The sequence below is a fragment of the Salvia miltiorrhiza genome, chromosome 6 (genome assembly GCF_028751815.1).
Source record: "Salvia miltiorrhiza cultivar Shanhuang (shh) chromosome 6, IMPLAD_Smil_shh, whole genome shotgun sequence".
Classification (NCBI taxonomy): domain Eukaryota; kingdom Viridiplantae; phylum Streptophyta; class Magnoliopsida; order Lamiales; family Lamiaceae; genus Salvia; species Salvia miltiorrhiza.
The window spans coordinates 26,594,368-26,615,460 of NC_080392.1; the positions used below are offsets into that span (position 1 = coordinate 26,594,368).

The following is a 21,093-nucleotide window of genomic DNA, read 5'->3' on the forward strand; positions in this document are numbered from 1 at the left end:
CCACAGCTCTGTCAACAAGGGACTGGAGACCCTCGGCGACGATGAGGAAAAGAAAAGGTGACAGAGGGTCACCTTGACGTAGGCCTCTTTCAAGACGAAATTCAGCCGAAGGGGAACCGTTGACTAAGACGTTTGCCGTTGCCGAAGAAAGGTAGCCTTTGACCCATTTTCTCCAAGTCAAATTGAAATTTAACCGCTCAAGCATGACGTCTAAAAAATCCCATTCAACGGAGTCGTAGGCTTTTGCGAAGTCAATTTTGAACAGAATTCTCCCCCGATTTCTTTTCTTGGCTTCTGCCACTGCCTCATTTAAGATTGCGACCCCATCAAGGATGTATCGGTTGCTAATAAAGGCAGTTTGATTTTCTGAGACAATGGATTCAATAACCTTTCTCATCCTCCCAGCTAAAATTTTAACTATCACCTTGTATAAGCTGCAGATCAATGAAATGGGGCGAAATTCTTCGAGAGCAGTCGCTTCCTCTTTTTTCGGAATCAAAACGATAAAAGAAGTATTACATCCTCTAAGTATCTTCCCGTTGGCGTGGAACTCGTTCATAACTTGTAGGAAGTCCCACTTAATGACTTCCCAAGATGACTTCCAGAAATGAAGGTTGAATCCGTCTGGTCCCGGGCTTTTATCTCCCTCGCAATTCCAAATTGCTTCTTTGATCTCCCCTTCCGTGAAAGGCCTGGTTAACCAGCATTTATCCTCTTCTGAGAGCCTTTTCGTCGTGAAGCTCTCCGGTAACTCTGTTAAGCATCTGTTCATTTTCCTGTAAAAGTTTTCGAAGTGATTTTTGACTTCCTCCTTAATAGCGTTTGGTTCGTCCAGCCATCTACTTCCAATTTGTAAACCTGCCAGTTCGTTTTTTTTTCGTCGGCCAACAATGGCTTTGTGATAGAAGCTGGAGTTGACGTCGACCTCTTTGAGCCATCTGACCTTACTCTTTTGTTGGAGAAGACTAATTTTGTGCCTTGACTGGAGGAAGAGTGTAGCTCTCACTTCGTTTCTTTTGGTCATCTCGTGATCCTCCAAGCCTCGCATTTCATCAAGAAAATCAAGCTCCTGGAGATCTTTCTTAAGGGCTTCGATGTTCTGATCGATCGATCCGAAGGTGTTTTTATTCCATTCTTTGAGAGTCTCCTTCATCTTCTTGAGCTTTTCTTTGAATTTAAAGCAGCTCCATCCTTGACATTCACTTTCTCTCCACTTTTGCTTGACCAAGTCTGAGAATTGAGGATGTGAAGACCAAGCATTAATAAACCTAAAAGGTTTCGGACCCCAGTCCACTGTCTTTGTGGATAGAAGAATCGAACAATGGTCGGAGAAAGTTCTTTGCAGTCTACGACCAATTGACGAAGGCCACGCATTGATCCACCTATCATTAACAAGGAACCTGTCCAGCTTACTTTTAAAACCCCCGGTAGGCTGGTACCATGTAAACTTTCTACCTTGGATTCTAATATCAATCAAGCCATTATCACGAATAAACGAATCAAAATTTCTTGCTTCAACGATCCCGTACCTCTCACTATTGCCCACTCTTTCTTCCTGGTTTCTAACCGCATTAAAATCTCCCAAAATACACAAACAGATATCAACATTCTGGTTCACAATCATGTTCAGCTTGTCCCAAAGTAACAACTTCTCATTTCCGTCAATAGGAGCAAAAATATTGACGAAGCAACAAGGTAAGTTACCTGATTGCCACCATCCATTAAGAACCACAGCTCCCGGGAAGTCCCAACTGCTTGAAGCAACGAACTTATCTTTATTCCAAGCACAAAGAATGCCCCCTGATCTTCCTTCAGAATTCCTAACTGCCGTTTCCGTGGAGTTATGTCCCCACCACGATCTGCACACTTCTTCTTTAAACTCGATCATCTTTGTTTCCTGAATGAAACACATGTCCACTTTCTGATTTCTGATGATGTCCCTGATGTCCCTTTGTTTGATGATGCTCCCCAAGCCTCTGATGTTGTAGGATAACACTATCATGATTAAACTCTTGTATGCTCTCCAAGCTTCGCTATGATTTCCGATCTTTTCCCATAGGAGGTGATGACTGCGGCCATTTCTTCATCTTGTAAGTTGCTCTGTAACCCTAATTCTTTGCCAAAATGCCAGATTTTTGCCCCTTCTGCAAAAATTTCAACGGAGTTGGTCTCAATTGTAGCTGATTTGGTTGTACGAGGTTCCGGCGACTTCCCACTCTCAGAGTCCCGCTTCAATTGCTCCCCCTCCGTTTCAATCTGAGCAATAAAGTTCCTCCACTTTCTATTTTCAATCTTTTTTTCTTTCAATTTTCGATGGGCCTTGGAGGCTTTTTTGTGTTTACCTGAACGCGCCTTTTCTTTCTCTCTGCTCAAGGTAACAGCTTCATACTTTGTAACCATGGCATTGTCTTCTTGTTTTCTAGAGCACTGCTGCACCCTCAAAACATCATTAGAGGCTTGCCCTTTGTTCCGTTGACTATTCTGTTCATCTTGCTCCATCGGCGCATCTGCCCACTCGGGCTCTCTTGTCTCTTTAGTTTTTGAAAATCGACTTGTACTCTCTCCTCTCGCCTCTGTCTCCTGCGATTCGAGAAATCCATCTTCATTCTTATTAGAGTGATTAATTGGGGGAAAAAGGGAGTCTCTCTGTTCTGTCTGGATAATCTCCGTGTTTTGGACTTCGGTTTGGTCTCTAACTTGGGCTGACCCGATAAGTGGGCTCTCCTCTCGACTTTGGTTTGGGCCGTGTCTAAAGTTACCACCTTTTGAGACGTAGTTGAGGCCCACTAACTCCGTTGGGTTTAATGTCACGCCCACAGAGATAGCATGCGTATCTGAACTAGGAATTCTCGAAGGAGATACAGCCGCCAAGTCTTTATTAATCGCCTCGTTTGTCGCTTCAATAACGGTGTTATTCTCGGTAATTAAAACGTCTCTGTCAAGATTGATTGTCTCCGACGTTTCAAATTCTTCGAGGTCCTGCGCCGAAGGGAAGCCGATAGTTGTTTTCGCCGGTGACAAGGAAATTTTGTCCAACGACTATTCTGAGTCCCATTCCGAACCATCTTCTTCATCAACCTCCTTTGCTGATGGCATGTGGTAAGATTGCAACTCTTCGATTCGAATGGAGAAGGCTGCCCGTCGATTTTACATTGCAAAATTCTATCAACTGGACTCAGCCCGGTCGAGACTTGAATGATTGCAATGTCCAGTCTATCTCTCTTACTCGTGCCTTCGGCGATCTTGAGAACCAATCCCAGCTTTGCACTTGCTAGATGAAAGAATCTAGGATTCCACACCTGTAAAGGTACTCCGGTCCACTTGGTCCAAACAATCCGTTGCTGGTTAACGTCAACGTAGCTCCAAGGTCTACACCACTCGAACCAGAACTCGCCCCATTCTTTTAGGTCTTGGAGGATATTGTCAACTGTTGTTTCCCCGACTCTTTGAATGAGCACTAAATTTCCTCCCAAAGAAATCACTTTAAGCAGCCCCTGACACTCGTTGTTGATTTCTTCCTTATAATCTTCCCAAAGAAACTCATTTTTTAAATAGCCAGTGAAAGCACCTTCTAGCCACTGCTTTTCCTCTTGCATGGTTTGGAAATGAAACGTTTCATCCATTGTTGGGGCGGTTGATTTCTTCCCAGACAAGGCTTCAAGAAAGGAAACCCCCGTTTTCCTCATTTTATCTTGGAAGGAAAAGTTGGCCTTTTGGAATGTAGACGGATTCAGTTGCCTCCTTCCGTTATCAACAAAGTTCGGGGGGGCTGTCTTTCTTTCGAATTTTGGTTTAAAGACCCTTACTTTATAACTGCCGATCCATAAGCTGTTAAGCTCTTCGAGAAGAGCCTCTTCCTGATCGACATTTTCGAACCTCACAAATCCAAACGGCTTGCCTTTGATATCACGTTTTCTCGGGCAGAAGATGTCTTTCGGCTTTTTGATAGAACTGAACTTTCTCATTAGAAAATCGACGCTGCAATCCTCTGGAATATTGTTGAAGAAAAAAGTGATGACGCCAAGATCTTCCCCTCCTTCTGTTCTTGCGTTTTCAGCGTCCATACCCTGGTAACTGAATGTAGCTCGGTTGTTTCCTGTCTCTGCTCTCCATTGCTTGATTTTTGTGTTCCTAGGGTTTGGTTGGAATTTTTTCCTCACCGGATTGCTCTCGTGACGGGACGGACCTACCCCTCTCCTCTTCACCTCTCTCCATTCGCAGTCCCTGGATTTTATGATGGCAGTATGAGTAGGCTACATGGCTGGAAAATTATCATCCTCACCTTCTCGCAGCACTGTAACGTGCGATCCTGTAATATCGCCTGCTTCTATGTTATTAAGAGGATTAAGGAGCAGAATTGGATTCATTCGAAACTGATTTACTAACCCATTATTTTTACTAGGTTGCTATTCTGTTCATACTTTTATTCGAGAATAGTGTGGGCCTTTTTATTGTAAAGACTTTGTCGAACTGGAATTTATATTGATTTATATGTAATGTTGAATTGGAATAAGATCTAGTTCCCAAGATAATGCTTTTCATGGAAAATTCGAAACTTTTAAAACACTTTTGCTGTTTTGTGACTTTGTCTAGATGGACCCCCACTACAGATTTAAGTACAACAAATTGACAAATATGTTTAAAAAAGTTATGATCCCCCACTTTTGTTGTTGTTTTGGAATGCTGACATTCGATTTTTTTACTATGTTGTTCAGGAAAGAAACCACCAACCTTACAGGATGACCATAGACAAGGGAAAGAAAAAATGTTTACCAGGTACCTACATAATACACGATTTACATACTGCATTTGTTTAATTACATGAATATTAACTTAATATAAAGATTTTTTTCCAGTGCGTACACCTACACCAAAAAAAAATATGCAGAGAAGAAGCATCCAATGCAAACACTGATGATGGTAGATATAAAAACTCATCAATTCAAATATTCATTTAAATTGTCAGGCTATTCGATTCTTAGTATTGCTTTTTAATATGTCATCTTTTGTGTATGAACTTCCAGTTATTCATTTAAATTGGTTGTTATTCATTTAAATAGTCATGTTATTCGTTTCTTAATATTGCTTTCTGATATGTCATATTTTGTGGATGGACATCATGTTATTCATTAAAATTTTCAGGTTATTCATTTAAATTGTCAGGTTATTCGTTTCTTAATGTAGCTTTTTAATATGTCAGATTTTAGGGATGAACCTCATGTTATTCATTTAAATTATCATATTATTCGATTATTAATTGTAGTAGCCCGCTCTTTTATTTATGATTAAGACCAGTAATGTGATAATTATTGTTGCATCCTTCACTTATTAATAATAATAATAAAAAAATCCAGTAATTATTTATGTTTAAAATTCAGCTATGATTCTAAATTGTATGTATACTATGCCTATTATTATTTTAGTTGTGCTTGTTAACTCGAGTGAGAAAAACCGCAATATAAATTATTGAGCCAGTCAATAATTTATATTTTCAGATTTATAATTGACTTAGCAAAGTCAAGTTAAAGTTGTTATTTTATATGCGATAGAGATTTTATTTCTATTAGTTACTTGAAAGTCGTGATTTAGTTCCGACTAATGAGAACGAGTTAAATTAGTTATTTAATTCGTAAAGATGTTACATCGAAGCATAGTTATTCAGCAAAACCTAGAACCAATTTTATAGATATGCGATGATACAAAGAAATTAGATTTTCAGATACAACTTTACACAATGACTGTAGGGAATTATTTACATCACCACTATTCCCTACTTACAATCAAAACCTATCACTATCACAAAACACTACAGCTACATACCTACAAGCATGCGGGAGATAACGTGTGAGAATAAAAAGAAGAAAAATGAGAGAAACCTACAAGCATGCGGGAGATAACGCGTGAGTGTAAAAAGAAGAAAAATGAGAGAAGACCAATCGGCTCCTCCCTTCAACTCAGCCAACCACCATCTCCAATCCTTTGACTTTACAGCCAACAACTCACTTATTAAAGCACCAGCCTAACACTTCATTCCTTCTCTCATACACCAACCACCAGAAAGGGAGATGAAGAGAAGTTAATTCCTGCTGCCAACTGCCAAGTATCGAGAGTTCCTTCCCCATTGAATTCAATAATAACAGCAGCCACCAACACAAACTCATGCAAGGTATATACTATCTCAGTACTCTTCATGCTACATGATTCACACCAATAAGCATATCTTCAGATTTAAATATTTAGAGTAAAGCATGAAGTGAATGGCATAACACTAGAATTTTTATGTGAGACAAGTACCTTAAGTTCAGTTTAGCAGATTGACTCTTGAACACAAACACCCAATACAGCAATATCATTTATGAGAATCATAGAATACTAGTTTCCAAGAGATTTACTTTCACACCGAACTTAGAATTTTAAGGGGAATGGGGGGTATTTTACTGTACCTGATTCAATATATCGAGAAGGGGGCGACTTGTCTGTTCCGTTGAACCAGAGGGCAGACGGCGGTGACTCTCTCGCCTGAGCTAAGAGGACTGAGGGTTTGGCTTTTTCCTCGTTCGTGTACGCGAGTGAAAAGGGGGGGAGCAACGGACGCCGCCCTGCCCTAATTAACCGCCCACCGGAGGATCGAGGAAGGAGACGCTGACTCCAGGCGCGACGGCGCAGTGAGCGAGCCCAGGCAGCTACGGCGGCGATGTCGTCGAAGCTGAGAGAACGGCTCGGCATTGCCCTTTATGTGCGACGGATTCAAAGTTCAGAGGGAGTGATGTAATTGAGAAAAGAGGAGAGAAGAGAGATAGGAGAGTAGACGGTGGCGCCGTCTCGCCGGCGCCTGGAAAGTCTGGAGGCGCGGCCGATTTTGGCAAGAGAAGGAAGCGGCTCTCGGAGTTTAGAGAGAGAGGCATTTGAGGAAATGGCGTGAGGAGAATTAGAGCAGCACGTTTGAGGAAGAAGAAATGGGATTGGGCCTTCTCATTTTAATTGTATTGGGCCTTCATTTATTTTGGTTGGGTTGATTTTGGGCTTGATTTATGTTTCCTTTGGGCCGAAAGTTGGGCCTTCTTTTTATGTGAGCTGCAAATTTTAATTGTTTTGGGCTTGGGTTATTTCTTTTAATTGGCCCGATTTTAATTCAGTTGGGCTTTTCACTATTTAATTCATGCCCACTTTCATTTAATTAATTATCAGGCTGCCTTATGTTGAGCCTTTTAATTATTTCGAACTTATAATATTATTTTCGTTCTTATTTATTAAGCCCGATTAACCTTTACGAGATTATTAAGCGAATAATTCGATTGAGCTATTTCATTTTAATCGATTACGGAGCGAGACCTATTATAATTATCAAGTGGGATAGAACACTCTAGATAAGTGGATTCATTATAGTTATTATCCGACCTCATGCGACGAGCTTTATTTAAGTTATTTAATTTATTTAATCCGAGAGTTAGGATTAATAGTAGATTTCCCGGACTATTAAGCAAGAATAATAAATCATGCATAAGAGAGTCATGCATATTTATTTTCGCATTCTCATTATTTGAGAATTCTGCTCGAGCAAATTTCTTATTTAAAGTTCTCGCAATAAAGGTCAAGTGGGAGAGCAATAACTAGATTAAGAGCCACTACACCACAACAAGAGTTACTATCAGGTGGGCATTACTTTCATATATATCAAATGAGTTTAAATGTTACGTTCAAGCAAGTTATTTCATGATAAAATCTTTGAGTTAAAGTTATTTCAAGTATTGTCTTGCCATAAAATGTTTAAATTTTAGTATGATATCTATCTGCTTTGGCTTTGCCAATGATGCAATCGAATTCGGGTCCTGAGCAGTTGATAGCTATCCTGCCAGGGCTAGTGTACACCAGTGACCGTGAGTCATCTAGCGGGTTGGCCGGTCAAGTGTCCGTGAGAGGTGGCCACCTCTCCGGCACAAAGTTCCAGATATGATAGATTACAAGAGAACTTAGTCTGCAGACGAACTTTAAGAATCACAAATGAACTTAGTAAGCTTGGGCCTTTTAGCTAAAACTCCCTTGCTGTACTGATTATGATGGCATGACAATTTATAGTTTTTACGCAATGATGTGTATATTTAGGCATACGTGCCCACTGAGTACTCTCGTACTCAGCCCTGCATATATTTCTAAATGTGCAGGTTGAGCAGTGGCTGATGAAGATGAAGTGAAGAGCGGAGCTTTTGTCAAAAGTTAAATGAATGAACTCTTGGATACATGTCTTCATACATGTAATCAGATTATGTTATTCCGCTGCGTATTCTTAAGTAATAAGTCTTTTGAATTAAGTCGGATTCATCCGAACTTACTAGTTAATTGAATCTTTGTGGTTAAACATAAGATATATATTATAAATGTCCCCTTCGCTGTCAAAGATTAAGTTCGATCCTTCACTATATATATTTACCCTTTCTATCCCCGCTTCTAATCTTCCTCCCTTAGTCATGGTTTCTCGGCTTAATTATCCTTAATTAAGTTCGGTCGTGACAGAATGGTATCAGAGCAGTTCGTTTGCTCTGAATCCAAGAGTTACCCAATTAGTCCTAAATTTGATATTAGTATAAAAGAGTCAGTCAACAAAAGCACATCACTTCATCACATCGTCACGCTCAACAAGAAAGAAAGAGGTAATGATTTTTTTTTATCAAATGTTGAAAAGTTCACGTTTCATGCGAATGTATAGATGCTTATATTTAAGTTTTATGTCTTATTGATTGATTAAATATCTCAATAAACTTAGAAATATTAAGAATGCATGATCACTGTTACGAAAGAACAGTAGAAGGTAGAAATTCAGTTATCTTTCACTATAGCCATAGTGAAGAGCTAAGCAAGAGGAAGAACATCAAATGTCACTTGAAGAGACACGAGAATTCAATGAGAAAAATGCAATGAGACGAAAAGAAGAGTGTCACACATGAGTCTGTGATACGGGCATAGTTCCTTATTCAGACTATTCGCCCGTGATAAAATACCGAACCAACTATTGCTTGACCCGACAAGAACTTACTTGAGACATTGCTCATAGTGATGAGTAGCTAGCAGTTGCGTAATGAGCTAAGCCTCATTTCAAACCCCTCGATTATCACCAGTTATGGCGTGAAGAGAACCTTCATGATTTATGATTGAACTTCAGAATTAGACTCACATAGAGTCATAAAGCTTTGTGTAAAGATGTTATAGTGTTGCAATTAGAACTGTCACCTTGCAATTTCAGATATTCGGAACCTTTTTACTACAGTTACCAATTACATTACACACGAGCATGATTTAGAACCCTTATTGATTATGATTGCCTACTACGAACCGGAAAGACGTGGGTAACTAGAAGTTACCGACTATTATAATTGACCAGAGAAATCTACACAAGTGCGTAAGACGATAGGAGTTCCCGAAGATGGTTTGGAGTTTAACAAGAGCTAGAAGTATCGACAACGGTTCGATGCTAAAGTCAATATATTGAGATTCTAATGAGACCCTGGGGGTATACTCAAGTTAAGTGTTCATACCTTAGCTGATCAGGGACATTTCCCCGACTAGAACGTCTCGAGTGAAACATCCAGTCTAGTAATCAGAATGAAAGCAATAACTAAAGTCGTTCCATGATTTAGTATTGTGTGTGGTGACACATACCTTGCAAAGATGCTCAGAGATGCAAAATTCATTTCCTGTAAAGGCGTGAGAAAGTGCTTCGAATTCCATAAATGCATTACAAGCAGTATGAGAATGAACGCTAGATACCAGAAGTACGATATTAAGATCGTTCAAAGGATGAATATTGAATAAGGTCGAATGTGTTTGAATGGTCTTGTTTCGTGTAAAGAAGATTTTAAGAAAAAAAAAGTGTTGATTTTAGGAAGAAAACCCCAAGCTTGGGAAGCTTCAGCGTATTCTCAAGGATAAATTTTAGATGTGAAAAAAAAAAAAAAAGTAGAGATCTCAGACCAGAAGTACCTTTTGCAGCCCAATAAACAAAGAGTTACCAGGTTCGGAAAAGTAATTCCGTGTGACTGAGAAATAATTATGTTGGACCTGGCCAGTCCACATGACCAAAATCTCAGTAGTCGTCATATATGGGTCTCTAAACCTATATATTCAAACCTATATATTCAAACTTTCATCTGAAAAGCCAAACGGGTTCAGATTATTAGGTCATTTCGTTTCGACCTTCTAGTCAATTCATTTATACCCTAAGGTCAGTCCTTTTCAATCACTTGACAAAATTGTTGAAACACTTTGCCTAATTATCTTTTGTGTTTTCAATCATTGTAGTTTATTAGTTGTTAGTAGATTTTCGGTGACCTAAAGACAAACGAGTATTCACCAGATTAAATCCATCTGACACGTATGCCTCGACCGAAGGGTCAAGCACGTGATCCAACTGGACCATCTCTTATGGATTTAGTAGAACATTATTTGTGTTTATCAGAAACGTTGATTGTTCTGATGCTTTTTATGCCCTTATGCTGGCTTAGTACTAGTACTGAAACGCTGGTACACAGGGCGTAATGTGACTAAGTTCTTTTGTGATAACTGCTAGACAACCAGTCCACCACATGTAGTACTTGGATAGATGAGTAGATCTATATCCAAATGTCGATGAAATAGTCTTTATTGATGTAAATTTCCTATGTGTATTTAGCAACCTATTTGGTCTTTTGCGGCAAGTCACTTATGCCACGTGTTGCTTATATGCTTGCATGAGAAAGAGTCCGAACAAGATTAGAGAATCAAGAAACAATTTACAGAAGTGATGATATGCATCTGTATGTTTTACAATGCGTTAATGACTATATGTCAACTCATCAGTATGCCACTAAATGGGGGTGTCCGAGAGAAGGGGGAAGAATTCCCCGAGATAATGAAAGAGGCCCAGTACCGGGGCCAGAACAAGCCCCACTAACCATACAACAAATGTAGAATAGAATAACTATTTCTACGAGAAAACCCACTTGTCTTCGATAAGATAGGAGATCCAACGAAGGCTGAGAAGCTAGTGAGCCCATCTTCAATTTCTTGCGCAGGAACGTCTCGTGTATCCTTTCAGCTGACTTATGGTGGGAAGTAAGGAGGAAGACAATGACACCTAAGCAGTTAGGGAATTTAACGTGGGAATAGTTTAAGACTGGAATATATGACAAGTATACACCCAAAAGCTATCGCAAAAAGAAAGGAATGGAATTTTACAATCCGAAGCAGGGAAGAACAATAATTACTCCATACGACAGGATGTTCTGCGATACGTCAAGATATGCGCTAGAGCAAGTAGACACATATGAAAAGATGGTTAAAAGAATTATGTGACGGACTGAGGCATGAGATTAGAATGGCTTTGGCAAGCCATGGTGGATCGTCTTACGTGGAGTCGCTTAGCAAAGCGTTAGGCATTGAGGCAACAATGATGGGAGAGAGACCAGCAACTGCGCCTATGTCTGCACCTCCACAGACTCGGGCTCAAAACTTTTGAGAAAGAAAAAGAGAATGGGATATAGTAACCCTGGCCAAGCTAAGAAAAGAGCCATGGCAGGGGCAGACGTCCCAACAACGTGGCTATGACACATCAAAACAGATGGGGGATAACAAGTATAGAACTCCACCCTGCTTAAAGTGGAACAAGAACCATGGGAAACTCTCCAGGACTGGTAATGAAGGTTGTTGCATAGCAAGTGGAATGAACATTATACAAATCGTTACCCGAATAAGCAACAAAGGGCGGGTCTCAGGCTAAACTCGCCTGTTCAGACTCTGCATTTGAGCAATCCAAGCTTTGCCCAACCATACCAAGAGCAGTAACCACGCCAGCGATAGCAACAACAACAATAATAGCACAGGTGTGCTTAAATTTAGAGCTGAGCATAAATATTATTCAAAGTTGGAGTGAATAACTCGTATGTTATGTCGATGAGAGACATATACATAATTTTAGGAATGGAATGGCTAGTTGAGAACTATGCCACCATCATTTGCCATGAAAGTCAAATTTCTTTTCGACCACGGGGAAGAAACCGACACGTTTTCATGGGATTAGCATGGGTAGGAGAAAGACGATCATCTCCGCCCCTCAAGCAACAAAGATGATGAGAAAAGGGTGCCCAAGCTACCTTGTGTAGTTGCACAGAAAACCAGAAACCGAGAAAAGTATAAGAGATGTGACAATCGTACGTGAATTTCCAAATGTTTCCTAGAGATTTCACCGGGGTGCACCCGTTCTTTTGTAAAGAATAAAGATGGCACATTGAGAATGTGTATCCTCTACCGAGGATATACATCAACTTATGGAGAGTTGAACAAGGTGACACTCAAGGACAAGTATCCTCTATCGAGGATAAACGACTTCTTCAAGCAGCTCAGAGGAGATAGTGTGTCCTCAAAACTAGATTTAAGGTCTAGGTACCATCAACTATAAATTTGATAAGAAGATGTACCCAAGATGGTCTTCCGAACCAGATATAGACACTATGAGTTCGTAGTGGTGTCATTTGGATTGACCAATGCACCAGCCATGTTTGTGGACCTCATGAACCGAGTGTTCCATCCATACTTAGGCAAGTTGTCTTAGTTTTCGTAGATGATGTCTTGATCTACTCGTGGAACGAGAAGGACCATGAGAAACACCTGAGGAAGTACAAGTTGTACATGAGTGGAGATCGCCTACTAACCTCAATGAGATCAAAAGTTTCTTGGAATTAGCAGGTTGCTATAAGAGATTCATAGAAGGATTTTCCAAATAGCAAGACCAATGACCCAATTACTCAGGAAGGGAATTAAATTTCCTTGGACATAAGTATGTAAGAAAAGATTTCAAGAAGCTCAAGGAGAAGTTAACCATAGCTGTTCCAACAGCTGACAAAGAATATGTGATTTATACAGACGTGTCCAAGGAGAGTACTTAGTTGCATGTTAACGCAAGAAGGAAGAGTGACAACATACGCATCACGGTAGCATTAACCACATGAATTGAACTAGCCAACCCATAAACTAGAATTAACTGCAGTAAAGACAACACCTATATGAAGTCAGGTGCGAGATATTCACAGACCATAAAAATCCGTAATATTTGTTTTTGAGCAAGAAGATCTTAACATGAGACAGTAAAGATGGCTCGAACTAGCGAAGGACTGTGACTGTAGTATTAACTACCACCCATGCAAGGCTAACTAGGTAGACAATTCCTTGAGTCGTAAGACTCAACTTAAGTTGGGATCTCCCCTCACTCAGGAAAAGGAACCCATGAAAGATTTTAGTAGAATGAATTTAGAAGTGGTTCAACCACTAGAATCTGTAGAAGGGATTATTGCCACGATGGTAATAACACCCAACTTTATAGGAAAGCTGATAATGCGCAAAGAAGGAATGAGACCTTGGAGAAAATACGTTTAGCAATAAGATCAGGCAAGCCTAGACGTACCATGAGACGTGGATAATGCGTTAATGTTCATGAAAGATTGTATATCCCCCATGATGACAAACTCAAAGATGAGATAATGAGTAAGGCTCATGACCCGCCGTATACTGCCCACCCGGAAAGCACAAAATGTATCAGGACTTAGAGAAAATTTTTGGCGAAAAGGTTCGAAGAAAGATATAGCTTCATTTGTTGAGGGATGCCTAGCATGCCAACAAGCGAAGCTTTGCACTAAAGACCATGTGGAAGCTACAACAATTGAACATTTCAAAATGAGAATAGGAGCACATTACAATGGATTTTGTAACTAGTTTACAAGTCGAAAAGAGGAAACACCGCCATTTGCGTAATAGTGGAGCGACTCACGAAATGCGCTCGTTTTATAACAATACCGATTAGTTACAGATCGAACAAGTCTATCACTATAGTAAAAGTCCAATGGAGACACCATGGATAAGAAAAAAAAGCAACGTGAGAACTCGAAAGCAAGATAAGAGAAGTTACTCAAAACTTTTGCGATAATAGGCAAATTTCGGGACGAAATTTTTGTTAAGAGGGGTAGTATGTAGTAGCCCGCTCTTTTATTTATGATTAAGACCAGTAATGTGATAATTATTGTTGCATCCTTCACTTATTAATAATAATAATAAAAAAATCCAGTAATTATTTATGTTTAAAATTCAGCTATGATTCTAAATTGTATGTATACTATGCCTATTATTATTTTAGTTGTGCTTGTTAACTCGAGTGAGAAAAACCGCAATATAAATTATTGAGCCAGTCAATAATTTATATTTTCAGATTTATAATTGACTTAGCAAAGTCAAGTTAAAGTTGTTATTTTATATGCGATAGAGATTTTATTTCTATTAGTTACTTGAAAGTCGTGATTTAGTTCCGACTAATGAGAACGAGTTAAATTAGTTATTTAATTCGTAAAGATGTTACATCGAAGCATAGTTATTCAGCAAAACCTAGAACCAATTTTATAGATATGCGATGATACAAAGAAATTAGATTTTCAGATACAACTTTACACAATGACTGTAGGGAATTATTTACATCACCACTATTCCCTACTTACAATCAAAACCTATCACTATCACAAAACACTACAGCTACATACCTACAAGCATGCGGGAGATAACGTGTGAGAATAAAAAGAAGAAAAATGAGAGAAACCTACAAGCATGCGGGAGATAACGCGTGAGTGTAAAAAGAAGAAAAATGAGAGAAGACCAATCGGCTCCTCCCTTCAACTCAGCCAACCACCATCTCCAATCCTTTGACTTTACAGCCAACAACTCACTTATTAAAGCACCAGCCTAACACTTCATTCCTTCTCTCATACACCAACCACCAGAAAGGGAGATGAAGAGAAGTTAATTCCTGCTGCCAACTGCCAAGTATCGAGAGTTCCTTCCCCATTGAATTCAATAATAACAGCAGCCACCAACACAAACTCATGCAAGGTATATACTATCTCAGTACTCTTCATGCTACATGATTCACACCAATAAGCATATCTTCAGATTTAAATATTTAGAGTAAAGCATGAAGTGAATGGCATAACACTAGAATTTTTATGTGAGACAAGTACCTTAAGTTCAGTTTAGCAGATTGACTCTTGAACACAAACACCCAATACAGCAATATCATTTATGAGAATCATAGAATACTAGTTTCCAAGAGATTTACTTTCACACCGAACTTAGAATTTTAAGGGGAATGGGGGGTATTTTACTGTACCTGATTCAATAAATCGAGAAGGGGGCGACTTGTCTGTTCCGTTGAACCAGAGGGCAGACGGCGGTGACTCTCTCGCCTGAGCTAAGAGGACTGAGGGTTTGGCTTTTTCCTCGTTCGTGTACGCGAGTGAAAAGGGGGGGAGCAACGGACGCCGCCCTGCCCTAATTAACCGCCCACCGGAGGATCGAGGAAGGAGACGCTGACTCCAGGCGCGACGGCGCAGTGAGCGAGCCCAGGTAGCTGCGGCGGCGATGTCGTCGAAGCCGAGAGAACAGCTCGGCATTGCCCTTTATGTGCGACGGATTCAAAGTTCAGAGGGAGTGATGTAATTGAGAAAAGAGGAGAGAAGAGAGATAGGAGAGTAGACGGTGGCGCCGTCTCGCCGGCGCCTGGAAAGTCTGGAGGCGCGGCCGATTTTGGCAAGAGAAGGAAGCGGCTCTCAGAGTTTAGAGAGAGAGGCATTTGAGGAAATGGCGTGAGGAGAATTAGAGCAGCACGTTTGAGGAAGAAGAAATGGGATTGGGCCTTCTCATTTTAATTGTATTGGGCCTTCATTTATTTTGGTTGGGTTGATTTTGGGCTTGATTTATGTTTCCTTTGGGCCGAAAGTTGGGCCTTCTTTTTATGTGAGCTGCAAATTTTAATTGTTTTGGGCTTGGGTTATTTCTTTTAATTGGCCCGATTTTAATTCAGTTGGGCTTTTCACTATTTAATTCATGCCCACTTTCATTTAATTAATTATCAGGCTGCCTTATGTTGAGCCTTTTAATTATTTCGAACTTATAATATTATTTTCGTTCTTATTTATTAAGCCCGATTAACCTTTACGAGATTATTAAGCGAATAATTCGATTGAGCTATTTCATTTTAATCGATTACGGAGCGAGACCTATTATAATTATCAAGTGGGATAGAACACTCTAGATAAGTGGATTCATTATAGTTATTATCCGACCTCATGCGACGAGCTTTATTTAAGTTATTTAATTTATTTAATCCGAGAGTTAGGATTAATAGTAGATTTCCCGGACTATTAAGCAAGAATAATAAATCATGCATAAGAGAGTCATGCATATTTATTTTCGCATTCTCATTATTTGAGAATTCTGCTCGAGCAAATTTCTTATTTAAAGTTCTCGCAATAAAGGTCAAGTGGGAGAGCAATAACTAGATTAAGAGCCACTACACCACAACAAGAGTTACTATCAGGTGGGCATTACTTTCATATATATCAAATGAGTTTAAATGTTACGTTCAAGCAAGCTATTTCATGATAAAATCTTTGAGTTAAAGTTATTTCAAGTATTGTCTTGCCATAAAATGTTTAAATTTTAGTATGATATCTATCTGCTTTGGCTTTGCCAATGATGCAATCGAATTCGGGTCCTGAGCAGTTGATAGCTATCCTGCCAGGGCTAGTGTACACCAGTGACCGTGAGTCATCTAGCGGGTTGGCCGGTCAAGTGTCCGTGAGAGGTGGCCACCTCTCCGGCACAAAGTTCCAGATATGATAGATTACAAGAGAACTTAGTCTGCAGACGAACTTTAAGAATCACAAATGAACTTAGTAAGCTTGGGCCTTTTAGCTAAAACTCCCTTGCTGTACTGATTATGATGGCATGACAATTTATAGTTTTTACGCAATGATGTGTATATTTAGGCATACGTGCCCACTGAGTACTCTCGTACTCAGCCCTGCATATATTTCTAAATGTGCAGGTTGAGCAGTGGCTGATGAAGATGAAGTGAAGAGCGGAGCTTTTGTCAAAAGTTAAATGAATGAACTCTTGGATACATGTCTTCATACATGTAATCAGATTATGTTATTCCGCTGCGTATTCTTAAGTAATAAGTCTTTTGAATTAAGTCGGATTCATCCGAACTTACTAGTTAATTGAATCTTTGTGGTTAAACATAAGATATATATTATAAATGTCCCCTTCGCTGTCAAAGATTAAGTTCGATCCTTCACTATATATATTTACCCTTTCTATCCCCGCTTCTAATCTTCCTCCCTTAGTCATGGTTTCTCGGCTTAATTATCCTTAATTAAGTTCGGTCGTGACATTAATATTGCTTTTATTATGTCATATTTTGTGGATGAACCTCATGTTATTCATTTAAATTGTCTGTTATTAATTTAATTTAACAAATTATTCGATTCTAAATATTTCTTTTTTATATGTCAGATTTTGTGGATGAACATCCTGTTTTATGTGGCAAAACCTTAGCTGCTGAAATAAAAATTTTATTAAAGAAAAAATAAAACCCTTGAGAGCACAAGCGCTAACAAGGCAAAAGTCAGAAAAACCCCAAAGCGAGGAAAAAACAACACCCAAAGCGAAAAACAAACTAAAACAAGACAGTAAAGAACAGAGCCGCCGTGGGTGACAGCCGGGCCCGAGCAGCGAAATCGCTCCAGAGCAGCGAAGTCGCTCCAGAGCAGAGAAGTCGCTCCAGAGCAGCGAAGTCGCTCCAGAGCAGAGAAGTCGCTCCAGAGCAGCGAAGTCTTTCCAGAGCAGAAAAGTCACTCCAGAGCAGCGAAGTCGCTTCAGAGCAGCGAAGTCGCTCCAGAGCAGCGAAGTCGATCCACAGCAGCGAAGTCTTTCCAGAGCAGCGAAGTCTTTCCAGAGCAGCGAAGTCTTTCCAGAGCAGAGAAGTCTTTCCAGAGCAGCGAAGTCGCTCCAGAGCAGAGAAGTCACTCCAGAGCAGAGAAGTCGCTCCAGAGCAGCGGAGTGCACGCCAGAGCAGAGAAGCGTGACAGGGCAGAGAGGCGCGCTCGAGCAGAGAAGAACGTCAGAGCAGGGGAGTGCGAACAAGCGCGCCAGAGCGGAAAGCCATTACTCGGATGAGTGCGAACAGAGCAGAAAGCCAATTCTCTGACGACAAGCGCGCCAGCGCAAAGAAGCGTGTCAGAGCAAACTTGCCAAACAAGAAACAAAACAGAAGCAGACTAAACAAACCAAAACGCAACGGAGCAACAAAGAAAAAGAAGAATGACAAAGCGAAAAGCCGACCCTTCCCCCCAGGGACAAAGGTCAAGGGTGGATCAGCACCTCACAATCGTTCCATCAAACCACCAAACCGGCCCCGGAAAGCAAAGGCTTCACGAGGCTCCCCCACCAAAACAAGCCCGAAACAGACCTGCCTCAAGCACTGCAGACCGAGGATGAGAACGAAGTAAAGTCCGGGGAGGCAACATCAAGAAAAGCGACCAATCCGGTCAGACCCGGTGAGGCAGTGAGTCTCCTAAAGTGAAGCCGATGGCAAAACTTTAGCCGTTATTGATATACCAGAGGGAAGTAAACGGAAATGGAATAACAGTAACAAGCAAGGTATATTGGTCAACCTTTTAAATAATAATGAATAGTATATTTGTTCTATAAATTTACTATTTTATGCTATTTTCAGATAGGTGTCAATCTGTTCGAGTAGCACGTTCGGCAAGCAAGAAAGATGAAAAAAGCAAAGAGAAGGAAAAACGCAAAAAAATGAAAGATCCAAAGAGAGTACAATGCAAGCGAAGGCGCGTCCGCAAAAAAGAAGAAACCAAAGATGAATCATCACAGAAAGATGAAAAGTACCCAAAACTCAACACCCGAAGCACACCCGCTGCATTTTTCAAAAAATTACGTGACCTCAACGAGGCCCAACGTGAAGCTGTTCATGCCATTGGATTCGGCAGGATTCTAGAATTCACCATCAAAGATGTGCCTTCAAGGCTTTCTTACTGGGTATTGGACAAATACAACTCAAGAACTGGTTGCCTAGAGATAGATGGAACCTGTAAAGTTCAAATATATGAAGACGACGTCTACCGAGTCTTCGGTTTCCCAAAGGGTGAGAAAAAGATAGAGGTGTTCGAGCGGACAGAAGTGAATGAGTTATTCAGTGAGTGGATGGAGTTCTTTACAGGCAGAAGCCGAGAAGAAATAAAGATAAAAAATGTTCTTGAAAAAATGATAGACTGCGTAGACGGAGGTACCTGGTTTAAGCGGCACTTCATGATCGCCATGTCATTCTCTTTAATGGTGAGCTGCACAAGCGGGACTGTACATCCATTCATTCTGAACTGCCTTGAGAATGTCTATGAACTTGGGACCTCAAATTGGGGAGAATACATCATAAGGACAAAAAAAACGAACAGCCATATGTATTTAAAAAAACAAAACGAAGCAATCAATACTAATAACGAAACCACATATACTAAACACATCATACAAGCCACAAAAAAAACTAAATAACTTTAATAATATAATACAAAAACTTGAATGAACATTAATAAGAATAACAACCATATATTGACGACAAAAAAAATGCAGTACAATTAATAAACACAACAAAAACAACTGAAAAAGTATAAGCACGCTGATAAAAACAATTAAAAAAAATATTACGAACCTGTATTCATTTCAATCAGAGTATGAAAAGATGAAAACAAAACCAAATTTTCTAAAGTTTTTTGCTGCGAACCCTATAAAACTTCTTCTGATAAAATTTTAAAATGAAACTGCTATAAGACGTTAAACCTAAAAGGAAGATAAAAAAAAATATTCAAACATATTAATTTCATAACTACCGAAAAGAAATAGATTTGTTAAAATTTGACCACTAAAAAGGCGGTTACAAATAAGAAACTAAATTTACATAATTAACCTTAATGATAATTAAACATAAAATTAAAAGCATCGAACAAATAAAGAGCGGATGACATATAAGCCGCTAGATCTTATTTAATCAAAGGCCATGATCAATTCTTTATTCTCAAAATATATACAATTCTCCATGGATCCATTCTCTCTCTCTCGCTCTATATATATATATATATATATATATATATATATAGGGGTGGGCTAGAATAAAAACACTCTTAAGTGTATAAAATATAAATGATTTTCAGCCCTTAGATCATCAAGATCTACGGTTGATTCGTAACCCTTTTGGATGAATTTGTGGTCCTGGGTTCGAATCCCAAAGGTAGCAAAAATTTATTTTTCACAATTCGTAACCATGTTGGATGAATTCGTAACCCTGTTGGATAAAATTCGTACATTAAAAAAACGTTTATATTTATATTTTAAGAAGTGTTTTTACTGTAGCCCTCCCCTATATATATATATATATATATATATATATAGGGGGGCGGTTATTCAATAAACCACCCTTATTTTAAGAATTACGAACCAGCAAAAATGCATGAATTTTATGTGTAACACGCATGAATAAACTGTATAAAGGCATGAATTGCGAAAAATATTTTTTTGCTATCTTTGGGATTCGAACTCAGGACACGTGTACACAATTCTCAAACAACGTGTTAGGTCATAAGAGAACCTCAATTGATTAACTTTGCGAGCCTTAAACATGGTAGAGTGCACAAAAATATTTATTGGATAAACAGTTTGTATTTTCATGAAACATTTAGAGCTTAATAACTCAAGCATACATTTGGAAAATAGCCCACCTGAATAGGCAATGTCTGTCGTTTATCTTATCTCATAATCGGAATAGCTGCGCTAGTCCTCACGATCCACAAAGCCTACAAGAAATCTATATTCTTAATAGGTCTCCTAAATCTAATCTTAAGTCGTAAACATTCTATGATTCATCACGCCGGGTTTCCAAATTTAATGAATAAATAATTAAAAACAAAAATTCTTTAGTTAAGGACACCAACAATATCCTTACTCGATTTTCTTTAACAGTTGGATTTATAAATAAAACCAAATAAATCATAAATACTTTAATTGTAAAATGTAAATGCAATTCCATGTCATGCTTAGCATATAATAAGTAATTACTTAAAATATGCACATATTAATAATATAATGTTATTATGCAAATTATTATCTGATCAAAAAAATAAATTATGCAAATTATTATTTTAAAAATAATTAATCAAACTAAATAAGTCTAAT

General features: G+C 39.2%; 1 long non-coding RNA gene across 1 annotated transcript; it reads right to left on the reverse strand.

Moving 5' to 3' along the window:
• Positions 1 to 17,407: 17,407 nt before the first annotated feature.
• LOC130990100 (uncharacterized) lies at positions 17,408 to 19,507 on the reverse strand. Its single transcript, XR_009090827.1, has 2 exons — positions 19,161 to 19,507; positions 17,408 to 18,054 (listed from the first exon to the last, which is right to left on the reverse strand). It is a non-coding gene; the product is annotated as an uncharacterized LOC130990100 (long non-coding RNA).
• Positions 19,508 to 21,093: the final 1,586 nt, after the last annotated feature.